Source organism: Nycticebus coucang, chromosome 14, assembly GCF_027406575.1.
Source record: "Nycticebus coucang isolate mNycCou1 chromosome 14, mNycCou1.pri, whole genome shotgun sequence".
NCBI lineage: Eukaryota > Metazoa > Chordata > Mammalia > Primates > Lorisidae > Nycticebus > Nycticebus coucang.
Window position 1 is genome coordinate 80,721,569 of NC_069793.1, and position 20,327 is coordinate 80,741,895.

The 20,327-nt window shown below is 41.0% G+C and overlaps 1 protein-coding gene across 1 annotated transcript in view; it reads right to left on the bottom strand.

Moving 5' to 3' along the window:
* The window catches only part of SYTL2 (synaptotagmin like 2), a 118,629-nt gene that overhangs the window by 66,260 nt on the left and 32,042 nt on the right, over nucleotides 1–20,327 (bottom strand). The gene's annotated exons all lie outside the window — the stretch shown is intronic.

Below are 20,327 nucleotides of genomic sequence, written 5' to 3' on the forward strand. Positions count from 1 at the left end.
CAAGAAAGAATGTTCCTCTGTACTATATCTGTACACCATAACAGGAGAATTAATATTAGGTAGAAACAGTTTGCAGAATAGTGAGAATTGTCATTCTTCGTTCAGTCCCACCACTAACTTTTGCTGGGGCTGGAGGGACCTACCAAGCCTGTCTCCCTTCATTTCTCAGGGGAAAGAATATTTGCTTATGTGTGGATATAAACTGGGGGAAAGGAAATATGAAGAATTTCAAAACACTCCATCACCCAGAGGAAGCAGTTTTGAGTAGCACCATGGGCAAGAATGCTATTTTCTTTGAGGCATTTTTAACTTGTATGTAATGGAAAAAAGGTGAGACCTGAAGAACCAATGCTGTAGCCAGGCAGGATCTCAGAAATCATCTACTCAGAGCAGGGGCAATTTTAACAAAGGTGCTGCTTCACATATAGTAGATGCGAAAGGCCATGTGTTTGGTCAATTTTAAAGCAGTCTCATTTGAGAATAAAATAGTGTGTGTACACTCGTAAGAGAATTTTATGAATAAATTCCTTCTAAAATAGAAGTCCTCGCTCTAGCCACTTATTGGCTGTAAGCCATTAGGCAAGTTCTCTGCCACTCTGAGGCTCAGTATTTTCATTTGGACTTATTTGACATTAGGATGTCTCTTACAGTTTGTAAGGATTAAATGAAATAGTGAATATAAACTAGCACACATCTTGCATCCTGTACAAAAAAATAGCTACTAAAAATATATTCTAGCTTCCTTTCTGAGTTCACACTTTTGTCCCACCCATTTAAGTAAGAGTGTACTGAGTAATATATTTCTCTTTCGTATTATGTCTCTTTCTAATGTCCCCCATGAAGTTTGGACTTCATTAACATGCAATCTAATCATGATGTTTTAATTTCTTGTAGCTCTTTTCATATTGTTCATAGTGACTGAAATAAATTCTAAGCCCTTACTTCATTTTCTTTTTTAAAATTGGATTTATTACTGACTGCTTATTTATTCTAAAAATTACTCATCCTTCAAGACAAATCAAAGTTACCACCAACATGAAGCTTTCTCTAATTTCCATGGCCAGAGTTAATGCTGCAATTGTTCCTAATTCTTTACTCCTTCCCCATAACAGAACCATATAACTATGTTCCCACTGAGTAAGCAGAGTATTTATCCCTAACCTCTTGATGCTGGGCTTGGCCTATTACTTGCTCTGGCTGATGAAATGTTAGCAAATGTGATGGCAAGCACAGGCTATAAATGTGCTTATGTGGTTTGACTTTGCTTCTTATGTTCCCGCCATATAACATGAGAAGAGATGGTCCCAGTTAACCATTCATTGCCTCTGCAATAGGGGTTCCAGAAAAAGAAATATAAAGATAGGCCTGAACTGAAGCAGGGCACCCAGCTGACCTATAGATATGAAAGCAAGAAATAAATATTTGTTGTTGGAACCACTGAGCTTGAGGGGTGGTATACAACACTTCTGCAGCAGGAACTTTACTGGTACTAAAACTTTCTCCTCTCTAACACACCTCTGCTGCTGTATCTGTCTGCCGTCAGTGTCTCCTACTTGACTGTGAGTCTCCAAATGTAAATAAATGTAAATACTGAATGGACCTATCCAAATATATAGCATTTCTAGGAGATGCCTATCTCAATTCTTCCCTTTCTTTGTGATTAACTTCCTTAGATCTCAAAGACTAGCAGAAAAGTGGATTTAAGCCACATTCTCAGGCTAGTGGTTCCAAGGAGATCTTACACTGCCATCTGGTTCAATTGTTTTTAAGTTTAAGGAGTGAAGGACAGGAAAACAACTTAATTTGTCCAGTAGAGATAACTGGCAGGGCTGCTGAAAGGGGAAATATTGGTTTCCACACCTTCAAGTAGAACTACAAGCTAACAAGTCTTTCTATGTAAGAGTTTCTAAGGGTTAAAAGCTCTCCCTTAAAATAGGCTGTTAGGCAGAGAGTAATGTTCTCACTTCATAGACAAAAGAATGAAGGGCTGGAACCTTTTCCTTCTAGTTGAATAGCCAGGAGTACCCAATCAGATTAAACGGGAACCCTCAGAAGGCAACCAAGACTCTACATTATTAGGACTCCCAATATTCTGGATGATGTCTAACATGGGAGTTTTTCGAACATATCATTTATTCATCTGACAAAGATTTATTGAGAACCAAGCACTACTTTAAGCACAGGACATGCACCAATGAAAAAAAAAAAAAGCAGAAAAAAAAAGACCTGCCTCTGTGGAGCTTTCATGTGCCAGCAAGAGAAAGACAATGATCAAACCAAACAATAAATAAGAATAAAATAAATTTTTAAAATACTAAATAAATTCTAGAACTTGTTGAATATGATAAGAGCTATGGAAGAATACAAAGTAGGGAAGGCAGGAAGGGAGTAACATGGGACAAGTTGGAGTTTTAAAGAGAGTGGTTGGAGTGGGTCTCGTTGAGAAGGTGACGTGTGATGGAGGCTCCTGAGGTGGGAGTTGTCTGGCATATTCAAGAAACAAGGAGCCAGTACTGGTACATGAGTGTGCACTGGGAAACAGGAAGAGAGGAGTCGGAAGGGAAATGGGCCAGACTGGGTTGGCTTTGTAAAGACTGTAAGATTTCTGACTTCTTCTCTGAGATGGAGCATTGTTAAGGAAGAACAGACAAAAAGAAAAGGGAATAAACATTCACTAGGTACCACCCATATTCCTGGACTTTACAGGTGTCTTTTCATACATGGAAACTTCACAAAGATACTCTAACGTAGATTTCATTATCTGTGTGTTTTTTTTTTTAATGAGATGAAGCTAGGCAGGTGTTCACTACCAAATTTGTGTGTTGTAGGACTGGCATTTGCCAGAGGCCAGAATAAGCCAACCTGGTGTTGACATCTCATTTAATTTTCCCTGCCAAACGGTGTCTTTAAACCAGCGAGGTAGAACAAAACTCTCTCTGCTTAAGCATAAACTGTGAGGAATAAATTTTGTCCTACAGAGTCTTGTATTCTCTCCAGAGTTTTGCAGTAATCTCCAAGAGAAAGGGTGGGTAGGAGAGAATATACATATTATTCATTGATGTGTTCCCAAAAGCAGTCACTCCTGGAACGAGTGTAAGTTTCTTTGGGTTCAACCTGCCACCTCCATCCTCTACATGCTGCTGGGTGATGTCTTCAAAACTCAAGACCAAGCCACATTTCTAGGTGCAAAATCTTTCACCAATTTCCCTCCACCCACCATGGGCTAAAGCTCAAAATTCTTTATTTTTTTTTTGCCCGGGGCTGGCTTTGAACCCGCCACCTCCAGCATATGGGGCTGGTGCCTTACTCCTTTGAGCCACAGGCACCGCCCTTTTTTATCTTTTTTGGCTGGGGCTGGGTTTGAACCCACCACCTCCGGTATATGGGGCTGGCACCTTACTCCATTGAGCCACAGGCACAGCCCCAAAATTCTTAATACAGCATGTAGGACTCCCCAGGAACTAGTATCTGCTTTCCTCTCTGAGCTCTTCTTCTTAGGCTCCAGTACTTTTCTGCCTTTAGGCTTCTGCATATGCTGCTCCTTCCTCCTCAAATACCTTTTCCCAGGTAATACTTCTTAGATCAAGTTATACATAGTATGTCACTTACTGCCCAAAAGTCTCCCCTAAAACCCCCAAGCCAGGTTAGGCACCCCTCTTGGGTGCTCCATTAGCACCTGACTTCCTCGGTCACAGTGCTCATCACTGTCTAAAATCTGTCTACTCATGCTTGTCCCCTACCAGTTTATGAAAAAGGCTCTGACTGCTTTGTATTCCCAGTACCTGCCACTGTATCTTATATGTATTAGGCACTCAAGGATTAACAGAAAAATAAATAAATAAATGAACAGAGATATAAGGGGATTGTGTTTCCACTCCCCCCTAAACATAAGTCTGGCTCTAGGGCCTGTAATTGAAAACCAAGGTCTGTGTCACTCATTAGCCTCCAGCTCCAGGTCTCTCAACGTCGCTTTCAGTAAGGTTTGAATAAGTCACAGGACTTCTCTAAGTCTCTGTTACCTCGTGTATATGATGAATATATTCTCTTCCTCATGGAGACTATTGTGAGGCTCTGGTGAGAATGCAGGATGCTGTTGAGGACAAGTAAGGATAATGAGCTGCAGTAGGATGGCAGCACAAAAGGGAACTTTGAGGCATCCAAATGTATAGTGTGCTTCATTCATATTTTCCATGTGTTGGCCCTGCCATACCACATCTATAAATGCTAACACTCTTCGTCTTACCCATTATCCAAAAGTTAAGGAAGAGAGAGAAATCAAGTTACCAAACAGTTGGTGCTTGCCTTTGATCTCAGCAAAAAAGAGCTGGGTTTGTGGCCTTAATCCCAATCATCTTGCCTGACCAAACCCAGGTCAAAGCCCAGTGAACAAAAGAATTTCTTTCCCAGAGGCTCTGCTGCAAGGGGGGCCCAGAGAGCATCGTCTCCTTTCCCAAGCAGCTATTCTTGCACCAAAGCCTACGAACCCCAAGGAGGGGAGGAAAATTTTGTACTGACTCTCACATGATGAGGATTTCCAAAAAGAAGCAAATTGTTCCCATAGTCCCAAGACATCAAGAATGAAGGCTTGAAAAAAAAATCTGGGCAGCAGAAGGCAAGCAGTAACAAATATGCTTAAACTGGAGAGAATGATGCTGAACACTAAAAGCCCTGAGATGAAAAGGCCCATCTCCAGGGGTAATGTTTACAAAAACCGTGATGCTTAAAATTAAATGCTTTGTAAATATCTTAGACCACAGCAGCACTGGAGGATGAACGGAATGATCCACAGATGGTGTAGGAGATGTCAAGCATGGAGCACGGTGAGTGTAATAATCATAAAACCTTTGCTTGTCTCCTTCTCAGCAGAAAGCTCTCCTCCAGACTGGAGGTCATCAGGCCACACTGCCAGGACTTCTGTGCCCAGAGCTCTGTGCCTAACTGCTCTGCTAGGCTGCTCCTCTTCTCATTTCCAACTTTGCACTGTGGTTGAAATCATTGGCTCCATTTCACTCTGCCCTCCAGTATCACGTTTAATTTACTCTCCCTTTCAAAGAACGGTTTATAAGGATGACAGATCTCATGCTCTCCCTAGTTGTCTTTGTTGAGGGGAAGATAAACTTCCTGCTTCCTTCTGTTCCTTACATGATGTTTTCTAAGCCTCTCATGATCTTGGTTATTTTTTGAAGCAGGTGGTGCCAAGTACTTTACTCATAAGTAAATCTGATCACTCTGACCACCAGGAAGGTAGATATTCTCCACATCCACATTGTGTAAATAAGAACACTGGGGCTCAAGAAGTTAAATCATTTGCCTAAGGTCACTCAACAAGAACATGATTTGAACCCAAAGCTTAAGAGTCTAAAGCCACTATTTTTAATCTTTCATTGCATTGCCTCTCTCTTAATTTCTCAGAGAGACCACAGGTGGGTAGGGGCATAGATGAGCCTAGAACCCAGGTTCCCTGATTCACCCTGCTGTTTCTCCCTTAAATTCTACATTCTTTGCTGTCATTTCCCATGGGCAACATGGATTGATCCTCAAAGCATGGCATGCTCTTCTCAGTACAAATTGTTAAGAATTAGAAAACTATGAGACCCTTTGGGTCTGTTTCATGGATAGAATGGAAAAGAAAACAAAAATGGGACATAGGGAAAAAGGTTCCTGTGTCAATCTGCAGGTGTTTACACATGCCCACTAGCCTCTTAGAATAGCATGGAGCCTTGGAACCAGAAACTATTACTAAAAGAACCTACTTCATGTTTAAACTCAATCAAAATGTTTCTTATATACATACATAGGTATGCTTATATGACAAGAAAAGTTGGCCTGTGCAGTGGTGGGAAACAGTGCTCCATGAATATTGTTTTCTTGTTTCTGCATGGTCAGGGCTTTTAGCACTCTATTAAAAAAAATGTAAATTTCTCCAGAGGCGGAGCAAGATGGCAGCCGAGTAACAGCTTCCTTGCATATGGGCACCATGAGTCTGGGGAGATAGGACTCCAGGCATCTCTGGCTGGTGGGATCTGCCTATCATCACCCCTGAGAGGATACAGGGAGTCAGCGAGAGACTTCTGGACCCCAAGAGGAGGACTAAAACAGTGGAAAACCGGCAAGTGGTCGCGTGTGTTCAATCCGTCTAAACCCGCCCGCAACTGTAAGTTCAGTAGCAGCGAGACTGCAAACCAGAAAGGCCTTACCTGTGAGCTGTTTTGGTGTCTTTGGACTTGGCACTCAGCTGAACTGCCTTGGGAGAGCCTGAGCGGGAGTGCAGAGAACTTTGGCCTTTGTCTAAGGCCCCAGTCTGAGCCGCTGAGCCAGATGGAGCTAATAGTGTTTGGCTCTGGGTCACAGGCAGACATTGTGAGCGATCTGCCCCGGCAAGCTCCGCCCTCAGGGTCGCAGAGCTGGAATTGGGTGGGAGCTGGTAACCCAGCAACCAAGTAGCCTAAGGGCGGGGTCTGAGCCGCCTTGCAGCCCTAACCCTTGGGGGCAGAGGGAGATCAGTTTTGGCACACAGGGTAAGTGGATAGCCACTTCAGCAGTGATTCCAGTGACAAGCACTTCTGCTCAGCAAGTGAACAGTGCCTTTTCAAGTTCAAAGTGCCTTTTAAGTGGGCTGAAGAGAGATTTAGGGTGTCTACCTGCTGGGGTTTGAGAAACCAGCAGCCTCCAGTCGTATCAGAACTGTGATTAACATCTCATACCCCAGAAGACCACGTGTTGCCCAGACAATATTCAATAACATATACATACTGCTTTGTTTTTGGTTGTGTTTTCTTTTTTGTTTTTTTTTGGTTTTTTTTGTTTGGTTGTTTTTTCTGTTTATTTTGATGTTGTGGATTGTTGTTTTGTTTCTTAAGTTCAACCTTTTCCATACAGATCCTTTTTCTTTCTCAATTTTTCTAGTTTAATTATAATTTCCCATTGCTGCTTATTTCAATTATTAGAACTTCATTTTTTTCAGTGTTTCTACCGCTATTATTTGGTTTTTCCAGCCAATTTTATCCCGTAAAGTTTTCTGTTTGCTTGTTTTGGTTTGATTTATAGCATTTTTGTCTTTCCTCTCTACTTGGTGGAGGTGGGGTACTGTGTCTGACCAGGTTAGCAAAGAGCTGCTGACCTCAAGGGAAGCACCAACTGGGCACCCCCAGAAGGTGGTTTTTTTTTAAGGTTGTATCAAAGTACCCTACTGTACACCTATATTGCTCTGTCTCCCTCTTTCTGTGCCTCTCTTCCTTTTGTCAATATCCCTTTTACCCACCCTCTCTCCTTTCTCTATTTTTCTCTTTTTCTTACCACTCGGTCCTCCTTTCTTTCATTCCCTTTTTTGCTCTTAAACCTTCTCACCCTTCTGGTCCTGTAACCCTTAGTCCACAGGCACAAGAACTTAAAGAGCAAGAGGAAGTGAAAGGAAAATTAGGGCAAGGAAACAGATAAAAGAAATCACCCATGAGGAAGAATCAGCAGAAAACTCCAGGCAACATGAAGAAACAGTCCAGAACAACCCCGCCAAGGGACCATGAGGTAGCTACTGCAGAGGATTCCACCTATACAGAAATGTTAGTACTAACAGAAAGGGAATTTAGAATACATATGTTGAAAACAATGAAAGAAATGATGGAAACAATGAAGGAAACTGCTAATAAAGTGGAAAATAACCAAAAGGAAATCCAAAAACAGAATCAAATAAGAGATGAACGATATGAAGAATATAAAAAGGATATAGCAGAGCTGAAGGAAATGAAACAGTCAATCAGGGAACTTAAAGATGCAATGGAAAGTATCAGCAACAGGTTAGACCATGCAGAAGAAAGAATTTCAGAGGTAGAAGACAAAGTTTTTGAGATAACTCAGATAGTAAAAGAGGCAGAAAAGAAGAGAGAGAAAGCAGAACGTTCACTGTCAGAATTATGGGACTTTATGAAGCGTTCCAACATACGAGGAATTCCAGAAGGGGAAGAAGAATGCCCCAGAGGAATGGAAGCCATACTAGAGAATATTATGAAAGAAAATTTCCCAAATATCACCAAAGATTCTGACACACTGCTTTCAGAGGGCTATTGGACTCCAGGTCGCCTCAACTCTAACCGAGCTTCTCCAAGACACATTGTGATGAACCTGTCCAAAGTCAAGACAAAAGAAAAGATTCTGCAAGCTGCCAGGAGTAAGCGCCAGTTGACTTACAGGGGCAAATCCATCAGAGTGACCGCAGACTTCTCTAATGAAACTTTCCAAGCAAGAAGACAATGGTCATCTACCTTTAATCTACTTAAACAGAACAATTTCCAGCCCAGAATTCTGTACCCTGCTAAGCTAAGCATCAAAATTGACGGAGAAATAAAATCATTTACAGATATACAAACATTGAGGAAATTCGCCACAACAAGACCAGCTCTACAGGAAATACTTCAACCTGTTCTGCACACTGACCACCACAATGGATCAGCAGCAAAGTAAGTACTCAGAAATTAAAGGACAGAACCAAACCTCCACACTGATGCAAAAGATAAAACTAAGCAAATGGACTCTCACAAAATAAGATGAATAGAATACTACCACACTTATCAATTATCTCAATGAATGTTAATGGCTTGAATTCCCCACTGAAGAGACATAGATTGGCTGACTGGATTAAAAAACACAAGCCATCCATTTGCTGTCTGCAAGAAACACACCTGGCTTCAAAAGACAAATTCAAGCTCCGAGTCAAGGGGTGGAAGACAATTTTTCAGGCAAATGGAATTCAGAAGAAAAGAGGAGTTGCAATCTTATTTTCAGATACATGTGGATTTAAAGCAACTAAAGTCAACAAAGACAAAGATGGTCACTTTATATTGGTCAAGGGAAAAATACAACAAGAACACATTTCAATTCTAAATATCTATGCACCCAATTTAAATGCTCCCAGATTCTTGAAACAGACCTTACTCAGTCTGAGCAATATGATCTCTGGTAATGCCATAATAACAGGGGACCTTAACACTCCTCTTACAGAGCTGGACAGATCCTCTAAACAGAAATTAAACAAGGATATAAGAGACTTAAATGAGACCCTAGAACAACTGTGCTTGATAGACTCATATAGAACACTCCATCCCAAAGATAAAGAATATACATTCTTCTCATCACCCCATGGAACATTCTCCAAAATTGATCATATCCTGGGACACAAAACAAATATCAACAGAATCAAAAGAATTGAAATTTTACCTTGTATCTTCTCAGACCATAAGGCACTAAAGGTGGAACTCAACTCTAACAAAAATGCTCGACCCCACCCAAAGGCATGGAAATTAAACAATCTTCTGTTGAATAACACATGGGTGAAGGAAGAAATAAAACAGGAAATCATTAACTTCCTTGAGCATAACAACAATGAAGACACAAGCTATCAAAACCTGTGGGATACTGCAAAAGCAGTTTTGAGAGGAAAATTCATCGCTTTAGATGCCTACATCCAAAAAACAGAAAAAGAGCACATCAACAATTTCACAAGAGATCTTATGGAATTGGAAAAAGAAGAACAATCTAAGCCTAAACTCAGTAGAAGAAAAGAAATATCCAAAATCAAATCAGACATCAATGAAATTGAAAACAAAAGAATCATTCAGAAAATTAATGAAACAAGGAGTTGATTTTTTGAAAAAATAAATAAAATAGATAAACCATTGGCCAGACTAATGAGGAATAGAAAAGTAAAATCTCTAGTAACCTCAATCAGAAATGATAAAGGGGAAATAACAACTGATCCCACAGAGATACAAGAGATCATCTCTGAATACTACCAGAAACTCTATGCCCAGAAATTTGACAATGTGAAAGAAATGGATCAATATTTGGAATCACACCCTCTCCCTAGACTTAGCCAGGAAGAAATAGAGCTCCTGAACAGACCAATTTCAAGCACTGAGATCAAAGAAACAATAAAAAATCTTCCAACCAAAAAATTCCCTGGTCCAGATGGCTTCACTCCAGAATTCTATCAAACCTTCAAGGAAGAGCTTATTCCTGTACTTATTCCAAAAGAGCTTATTCCCAAATTATTCCAAAAAATTGAGGAAGAAGGAATCTTCCCCAACACATTCTGAAGCAAACATCACCCTGATACCAAAACCAGGAAAAGACCCAAACAAAAAGGAGAATTTCAGACCAATCTCACTCATGAACATAGACGCAAAAATTCTCAACAAAATCCTAGCCAATAGATTACAGCTTATCATCAAAAAAGTCATTCATCATGATCAAGTAGGCTTCATCCCAGGGATGCAAGGCTGGTTTAACATACGCAAGTCTATAAACGTTATCCACCATATTAACAGAGGCAAAAATAAAGATCACATGATCCTCTCAATAGATGCAGAAAAAGCATTTGATAAAATCCAGCATCCTTTTCTAATTAGAACACTGAAGAGTATAGGCATAGGTGGCACATTTCTAAAACTGATTGAAGCTATCTATGACAAACCCACAGCCAATATTTTACTGAATGGAGTAAAACTCAAAGCTTTTCCTCTTAGAACTGGAACCAGACAAGGTTGTCCTCTGTCACCTTTACTATTCAACGTAGTGCTCGAAGTTCTAGCCAATACAATTAGGCAAGACAAGGAAATAAAGGGAATCCAAATGGGAGCAGAGGAGGTCAAACTCTCCCTCTTTGCTGACGACATGATCTTATATTTAGAGAACCCCAAAGACTCAACCACAAGACTCCTAGAAGTCATCAAAAAATACAGTAATGTTTCAGGATATAAAATCAATGTCCACAAGTCAGTAGCCTTTGTGTACACCAATAACAGTCAGGATGAGAAGCTAATTAAGGACACAACTCCCTTCACCATAGTCTCAAAGAAAATGAAATACCTAGGAATATACCTAACGAAGGAGGTGAAGGATCTCTATAAAGAAAATTATGAAATCCTCAGAAAGGAAATAGCAGAGGATATTAACAAATGGAAGAACATACCATGCTCATGGATGGGAAGAATCAACATTGTTAAAATGTCTATACTTCCCAAAGCAATCTACCTATTCAATGCCATTCCTATCAAAATACCAACATCGTACCTTCAAGATTTGGAAAAAATGATTCTGCGTTTTGTATGGAACTGAAAAGAACCCCATATAGCTAAGGCAGTTCTCTGTAACAAAAATAAAGCTGGGGGCATCAGCATACCAGATTTTAGTCTGTACTACAAAGCCATAGTGCTCAAGACAGCATGGTACTGGCACAAAAACAGAGACATAGACACTTGGAATCGAATTGAAAACCAAGAAATGAAACTAACATTTTACAACCACCTAATCTTTGATAAACCAAACAAGAACATACCTTGGGGGAAAGACTCCCTATTCAATAAATGGTGTTGGGAGAACTGGATGTCTACATGTAAAAGACTGAAACTCGACCCACACCTTTCCCCACTCACAAAAATTGATTCAAGATGGATAAAGGACTTAAACTTAAGGCATGAAACAATAAAAATCCTCCAAGAAAGCATAGGAAAAACACTGGAAGATATTGGCCTGGGGAAAGACTTCATGAAGAAGACTGCCATGGCAATGGCAACTACAACAAAAATAAACAAATGGGACTTCATTAAACTGAAAAGCTTCTGTACAGCTAAGGAGACAATAACCAAAGCAAAGAGACAACCTACACAATGGGAAAGGATATTTGCATATTTTCAATCAGACAAAAGCTTGATAACTAGGATCTATAGAGAACTCAAATTAATCCACATGAAAAAAGCCAACAATCCCATATATCAATGGGCAAGAGACATGAATAGAACTTTCTCTAAAGACGACAGACGAATGGCTAACAAACACATGAAAAAATGTTCATCATCTCTATATATTAGAGAAATGCAAATCAAAACAACCCTGAGATATCATCTAACCCCAGTGAGAATGGCCCACATCACAAAATCTCAAAACTGCAGATGCTGGCGTGGATGTGGAGAGAAGGGAACACTTTTACACTGCTGGTGGGACTGCAAACTAGTACAACCTTTCTGGAAGGAAGTATGGAGAAACCTCCAAGCACTCAAGCTAGACCTCCCATTTGATCCTGCAATCCCATTACTGGGCATCTACCTAGAAGGAAAAAAATCCTTTTATCATAAGGACACTTGTACTAGACTATTTATTGCAGCTCAATTTACAATCGCCAAAATGTGGAAACAGCCTAAATGCCCACCAACCCAAGAAGGGATTAACAAGCTGTGGTATATGTATACCATGGAATAGTATTCAGCCATTAAAAAAAAAATGGAGACTTTACATCCTTCGATTAACCTGGATGGACGTGGAAGACATTATTCTTAGTAAAGCATCACAAGAATGGAGAAGCATGAATCCTATGTACTCAATTTTGATATGAGGACAATTAATGACAATTATGGTTATGGGGGGGAAACAGAAAGAGGGAGGGAGGGAGGTGGGTGGGGCCTTGGTGTGTGTCACACTTTATGGGGGCAAGACATGATTGCAAGAGGGACTTTACCTAACAATTGCAATCAGTGTAACCTGGCTTATTGTACCCTCAATGAATCCCCAACAATAAAAAAAAAAAAAAATGTAAATTTCTCAACTTAATGTGTTGCCTAAATTTGGTTTCTTGAAAGGAAATAATCGTCTTATGACTGGTTCAAAGTGGCCTCCTCCAAAAATATCAGTTAAATGAACCTATGAAGAAGTGAACTAATGAAAGGATATAGATGGAATAAGAAAGGACAAGTTAGTTATACAATAAGGTGTTTCTGTTTTATTTTTTATAGAGAGACAACTGAAAATTCAAAATTGACAGGTATTTCAAGATACAAAGCCTTCATTTTTGTGACGATTACAGTAAAGGCAAAACCATTTTTCTACTCTATTCATCTCCTCCAGGTCCAGGGCGATGCAGCAGACCGTTATGTCTTTTGGAAACTGACTTGGTACTCTCAAACTAAGAATGAAGCGGGCAGCAGGGGATGACAATTCCCCCTACTCCTTAATCTCATATTCAGGTCCAATGATAATGTCTCTGAGTTTCTGAAAACCTCGCCTTCTGCATCTTTGGCTTCAAGTTTAAACTCAGGCTAGTCATAAAAATCAAATATTTCAGGGCGGTGCCTGTGGCTCAGTGAGTAGGGTGCCGGCCCCATATGCCAACGGTGGCAGGTTCAAACCCAGCCCCAGCCAAACTGCAACAAAAAAATAGCTGGGCGTTGTGGCGGGCGCCTGTAGTCCCAGCTGCTCTGGAGGCTGAGGCAAGAGAATCGGGTAAGCCCAAGAGTTAGAGAGTTAGAGGTTGCTGTGAGCTGTGTGACGCCACGGCACTCTACCGAGGGCGGTACAGTGAGGCTCTGTCTCTACAAAAAAAAAAAAAAGAAGAAAAAAAAAAATCAAACATTTCAATCAAGCCCCAGCCAAGGACAACAAAATGGGCCATGCGAGGTGATAGCATCACACACAACTAACCCTCATACAAGCACTGTGTTAACTAGTAGTAAAAGAGGAACAAACCAAGCGTTAGGTCAGCCCAAGGGAGTCAGGAAGGAGATAAAATGAGGTGAGCCCTGCTGGCTGAATTAGAGAGGTGGGGGGTCACTGTGGGCAAGAGCCCTGGGCTGTGAAACCATCAGATGTTCATAAGACTGGTAACTGCAGAACGAGGTATAAATGGGGAACGTGGCTGGGGTCAGACCCCGAGAAGCCTGAAATGTCAAGAGAAGAAATTTGAACCTGAATTATTCATGTTTTTCCATCTTAATAAATGTGCCAGAACCAACATTTAATCTATATTTTCTTTCTTTGAGACAGAATCTCACTCAGTCACCTTGGGGTTGAGTGCCATGGTGTCATAGCTCACAACAACCTGAAACTCCTGCTGGGTTTGAGCGATCCTCCTGCCTCACCCTCCTGAGTAGCAGGGACTACAGGTGCCCATCACAATACCTGGCTACTTTTTTCTATTTTTAATAGACACAGGGTCTCGCTTTGCTAAGGCTGCTCTTGAACACCTGAGCTCAGGTGGCCCGCCCACGTTGGCCTCCCAGAGTGCTAGGATTAGAGGTGGGAGCCACCCCGCCCAGCCCTCTAAATTTTCTTGATACAACAGGATTGCAAGAGACAAAAACAATGAAGAAAAAAAAAAGGAGATAGGGAAATGGGCAGCTGAAAGTTCATTTAAAACTTCACACTTGGGCTAAAAATTAGAATCAAATCTAGAAAGGGAGATGACAATCTACAAAAGGGATGACTTACCTCCAACAACAACGGATCAAGAAGCAGCTTTAAGACACAGGAGGACAGGGCTCATCTCATGTCGCATGGAGCTGCTGTAAAAGCCACCACATTCATGGGCTCTTACTGATTATATCCAGCTTGGGAAACACTCGGGGCTTTGCCTAAGTGCAAAATACCAGAGAGAAACTTCCTCTCTTCTTGGAATAGCAGCGCCCACCACAGGCCCAGATCCCATTTCTGGAAGAGGGGAAATTGTATCCCCCAAAAGTTCTGGTAGGGTAAGTAGTCCCTGCCCTCAGAAAGTTCACCTTCTAGAAGGAGGACAGCCCTGGGGCAAGCCTGAAAGTCCTACGAAGCAGAAGACCAGGGACCATAAATCTTTTAACCGGGGTGGAGGAGAAGTGAATATAGTCTTAGAGGCCCAGGGAAGGCTTCCTTGAAGAAATACGATCTCTGTCAACTGTGCACTCTATAGTGACATCTAAATTGAGTGTGTTAACACTTTAGTTATATTCACGATTGCTTCAATAAAACAGTAGTATCCAAATTTGGCTGATCAGCAGCAGATTCCCACACATTGCTCAAGACCTACTGAACCAAAGTCTTCAAGGGCTTGATGTCTAGTAATCTGCATTTTCTAAAATGTTCCCACATGACAAGGACATTTGGCCAATTTTGAGAATGGCAGTTACAAAGGATTCCCAACAGATCAAAAATGGCAGCTGACTGGCTACAGAGCACAGCAATTAGTCAAAGTTAAACATGTTCATTTGTATGTCAATTGTTTTACAGCTACGACAAGAGCAAACACAGGAAATGAAATAGCAGCCAAGTCATAGAGTCATAACCAGTTCTTTACTTGCATGAAGAATCTGATATGAAGAAGGGTTAGACCAACTGCTTATGTTCACACAACTGTTTAATGTCAGAGGTAAGACACCCAGGGGAGAGCACTTTTACCTTCCAGGACACACACAATTTCAACATAATAAGGATTCGTGAATGGGCTAATAATGGTTTGGGCTGTATTTCACAGTGCCCTTGAAATCCAGACACTGATAACAGCAGGAGTTGCTGATGATTCTAGATTTAATTATTTTCTAGGTTTCAAATTCAAAGGAAGGGAGTGGAGGAATCAGCTGATGTATTAACCAGGCTGGAATTAAATCCAGAATCATAAAGTTAACTGAACTGTAGCCATCATCATCTCAGACTTTTAAAGGACTCCAGTAAACCTTGCTTTTGGTACAATCATGTACATTCCTACCCAGCCTGGGAATGAGGGACTCTCTCTCATGCACTAACTTGGGGCTTTCCCAAACTGGCTGCACATCAGCATCACCAGAAAAGCTTTTTTTAAAAAAATGCCAATGTCCAGGACTCTTTGTCCTGTCCTCTCCCCAGTGCTTCTTATTTAATTGGCCTGGGGTGAGATTCCCCCAACCCCCTTTTTTTTTAAGGTGCCCAGTGTTTATAACAGGCAGACAGAATTAAGATCACTGAACTATTCTCTTCTGCCTCCTGGCCCCTGCTCAAATCCAGCACCTAGGGGTGAAGCAAGCAATGTGCCTTGAACATAAAATATAAGGAAGATGAGGAAACTTAGAATCCCATACCTATAACCCCTGAAAAGGGTGCCTCCTTAAGAGTGAGGCTCCTAGGGCACTTAACTCAGTCTCAGGATGCCACGCCTTCTTTCCAAAGATTTTGTGCCCTAAGCAACTTGCCTATGTCACCCGCAACCTAGACCTGCTTGAATCCCTCTGGTCAGGCCCCAAAGATACATCAAGTTTTTACCATGTACAAGATTTTCCTTGGTCCTCTCCATCCTCTAAAGAGACATTTATTTTGAACCTGAGACAGGTGAATAATGTCCACCATATCCATTCTCTATACCCACGACATAAGAGGTTGCTGCAATAGAGTGGAACACACTCGTTTTGGAGTTAAAAGATAACTAAAAGAGGATTTATCTATTATTAGTTTGGCAGTTCTCCTAAGGGCTCCAGCTTGTTTCCTCATCTGTACCATGTGGGCAGCAAATCTACCTTACGGGAGTACCGTGCGGGTGACATTAGGCTATAAGTAAAATGGTCCAGGACACAGTAAGTGCTCCATAAATATCTGTTGACAATAAATCTCCAACACTTCACTAACTCAGTCACCTTTCCACACCTTGAAACTGGAGTATGACTGCGGCTGCTCTTCCGGTTTGCCTCACTAGACTGTCTCCATCCTTGAGCCTCTGAAGCCATTTTAAGGAGGAGTCATATGCTTAGTTTCTGCAAGCACACACACTCCCACCCCACTGCAGAGGCCTCCAAGGAGATAAAAAAGGTTCTAAATTTGAGATGTGGGAGTGGTAATAGAGAGGTCTTGTGGGAGGATTTCATTCTTAAATTACCAAGAATTCTCTTAAATCTTTCCATCTTAAGCTTGCACCCCAGCTTTAGAAAAATCAAAAGCCATCTTGGTCTCATGTTCTGCATTAACAGCCCTGCTCTAACTCTGCTTCCTCCAGTAGTAGGCAGTAAGGCTCTGACACCAGCATCTAGTAGGGTACCTGGTGCACAGCAGGTGCCTCATTTGTTGATAAAAAGAGAGAGAAAATAGAAGTAAAAAGTAAGATAATTCTACAGGGTAGAGCAAAAGCCAAGAAAGATTACAAAGGTGGTACAAAAAAAGTTCAACAAGTTAATTTTCATAAATGTATTCATTAATTCTGTGGTAGGAAAGTAATGGCCCTCCAAAGATGTCCACATCCTAACCCCTGGAACATGGGGATGTGTTACCTTACGTAGTTAAAAAAGCAAAGACTTTGTAGATGTTATTAAGGATTAGGGGATAAGGAGATTATCCTAAATTATAAAGACTGGCCCAGTATAATCACAAAGGTCCTTGTAAGAAGGAAGCAGGACAGTCAGAAGGAGAGAAAGAAAATATGAGGATAAAAATGTTGGAGTGATGTGTTTTAAAGATAAAGAACACAGGCAGCCTCCAGTAGCTGGAAAAGGCGAGGAAACAGATTCTCCCCTAGGGCCTCCAAAATGAACCCAGCTCTAGTAACCCCTTGATTTGTAGCCTGTGGGATCCATTTCAGACTCCTGACTTCTAGAACCATAAGATAATAAATTTATGTTGTCTTAAGCCACTAAATTTATTATAGTAGTAATAGGAAACTAATTCACATTCTGAGGACAGAAGGTTTCTTATTCATCCGGTTTAGCTTCCTGGAACCCAGGCGACTACATAATAGCTGTAAGTAACTCTGAGGTGGTACCCTGGGTGCCTTCCTCTCCTCATCCTGTAAGACAATCCCCACCAGGTTAAGTTGATCGAACTTCTGCAATCTCCCTCCAGTTTTACTCTTTCCTTTCCTATCTCTCATGTAGGGGATTATAACTGTCTCTGATCATGGCTTCTTTCATTCCTATTCTCCCTCTCTTCTGTCTATCATATACGATCCAGTTAGATTTGTATTCTAAAATCTATTCACTTTGATCATGTCATATGTTGATTTAAAAACCTTCCCTAGCCCTTGTCTGATGGCAGAGTAAGTCTGAATTCCTTACCCTGGTGTTGACAACCTTCTCATCCAAGCTCCTTATCCAATCTTCTTTCCCACAGGCCCCTTCCTATCTCCTGGACTACAGCCAAACATTTGTTCATGCTGTTCTATGTGGAATGTCTTTCCCTTACATTTGCACACATAAAACCTTACCTATCACTCAAGTCCCAACTTAAACGGCACCTCCTCTGAAGTTGCTCCTGTGGTCTATCCACCCTCACAAATTCCCCTACCACAAGCTGGCTACGTTACCTCTTTCACTGAACTCTGATAACATTTATCTATACATCTCTTACCTGAAGTAGGAAAGAGCCCAGGCTCTAGAATCACATAGAGCTGGATACAACGTAACCTAACTTTTCTGAGCCTTGGGCTTCTCATCTGTAAAATGGGCACCGTACTTACCTTACTAGGTTGTTGAGAAAACTAAAGCTCATATATGTGTCCAACACAGTAACTATTCAATAATTAATACATTATCCTACTATAACTTACATCATATTAAATTCTCACTCCTAGACTCTCCAAAGGAAAGATTTCTCTTAAAGAAAAATGAAAAGTCCACTTTATTTTTTAACCACATAATACCTTGCATATAGCACTGAAAAATCTTTTAAATAATAAATTACAGAAGTGTTGGGAGGATCTCTTTAGGCTTCTTGCCCTGTGTAGACTAAGGATGGCTCATCTTTACACATCTCAGAGAGCCGGGGAGAAGCACAATGGATTTATTTCTGATCATCAGTGCTAGACAGAATTATTAAGATAGAAACTTTGCAAGACCCACTCTCTTTGGTTAATGTTTCCAAACTATTGTTTTTCCTAACCCATGACAATACAATAACAAATTGAGTATTATTTGCATTAATGTAAGTTATACATTGTAATTTTAAGGTAGTTGAGGTTCTGGTTCAGACAACTTTGTTCCAGAGCTGATGGGACAAAGTTCACTTTTATTCTATGCTGTGGATTCTCCTTCATGCCCCAGTTGTGTAAGCAACAGAATTATGTTCCTTTAAAGGCATTCTTTAAACCACTTTTATGCTAGAGGAGAAACTTGGCCTTTTTCTCCTCAATCTGATTGGCAGTTCCATGAAGGGGAAAGAACATAAGATTGAAAGTCCCAAGATCTGGTTTGAAACCTGGTCACTCACTTTTGAGTTCAGTGCCCATGAACCAAGGGCACTTACCTGAGAGTCAGTTTGCTCATCTCTAAAATTGGGACTAACCACTTACCACCCCCCTTGCTGAGTCTACAAGGAACCAATGTGACTATGTATGGAAAGGCCTTTTGTAAAGTGTAAAACATTATGCAATAACATTTATCCATTCACCTTCTAACACAGTGTGATCGCCAAGTAAACATTCAGAAGTGTGGGTAAGAGGAAGTATTCATAGGATAGTCCAGAAGAAATGAAGAATACTTTCACTTCACCTGCCTTCATATAGTTCTTGGGACACAACTGGGAGTACTTTTCTACTTATAAATGCCAAATAACCACAGGCATGCTCCTTGTGAAGGAGTCTTACGGAATATCTGACTTCACATGTATAAAGTCCTATGAGATGATATTCCTGTGTAAAAAACGCTATTACATCATAGTAACTACCATGTCGTTAGTCAGCATCGCCTCTGCCCAGACATCATGCCAGACTCTTTACATATAGGATGTCCCTGAATCTTCAGAATCTACTCATCCTTGTAGGTAGCTGTCATACTCCAGAAGGACCTTCACTATGTGTGAGAAGGTAGAAGAATGACCAACCACACCTGAAACTGCATTTAACGTTAATACTAAATATCAAAACAAGCAGCAACCATCCCAGCCCCAGTTTAGTTTTCCCCAAACTCCAGTACCCTTATTTCTTTCCCAAACCAGCCCGACTCAGACTCAGAACAATGTCTCACAGAAAGATAAAAGCCCTAATGAGTAAATTTCATAAAACATTCAGCTGGTCTTGTGGAGAAAAACAGCTGGAGCTAGCCTTAGGAATTCCACTAATTCCCCCTACCACACGGCCTAAAAATAGCCACAGAGCATTTCTAGCTAGTGATGGCCTTTCCTTTAAAGGAAATAATATGCAAAAAGGCATGCAGGGGTCAATTAGCCCAAACCATGCAGTCCCCATGATAAATCCTTGGCCAAATGTTCCTATGAGAATCTGCCTTCACAAGGTCACCATTGAAGCTCCTTTGTGAAAGATTCCCCACTGCTCCTCACTGTGTAAAGATATGGGGCATCAGCCACTAATGCCCTGTGTGGTCACCAGTATAGCTCATGTCCCCCTCCTTGACCTCAGTTTCCACATCTGTAAATAAAGTGCTTGGCTGAACTCTAAAGTCTTCTCCCAATGTAAGACTCCTCAGAAGGTAGAGTCAATGGCTTCACACTGTCTTCAGGATAAAATTCAACCCCCTCGGTGTTAAATTAACCCCTCCAGATCTGCACCATGAATTCCTCTCCATTTCACCCTATACAGAACTTGACATTCTTTAACTTACCTCTCACACCTCTGTGCCTTTGGA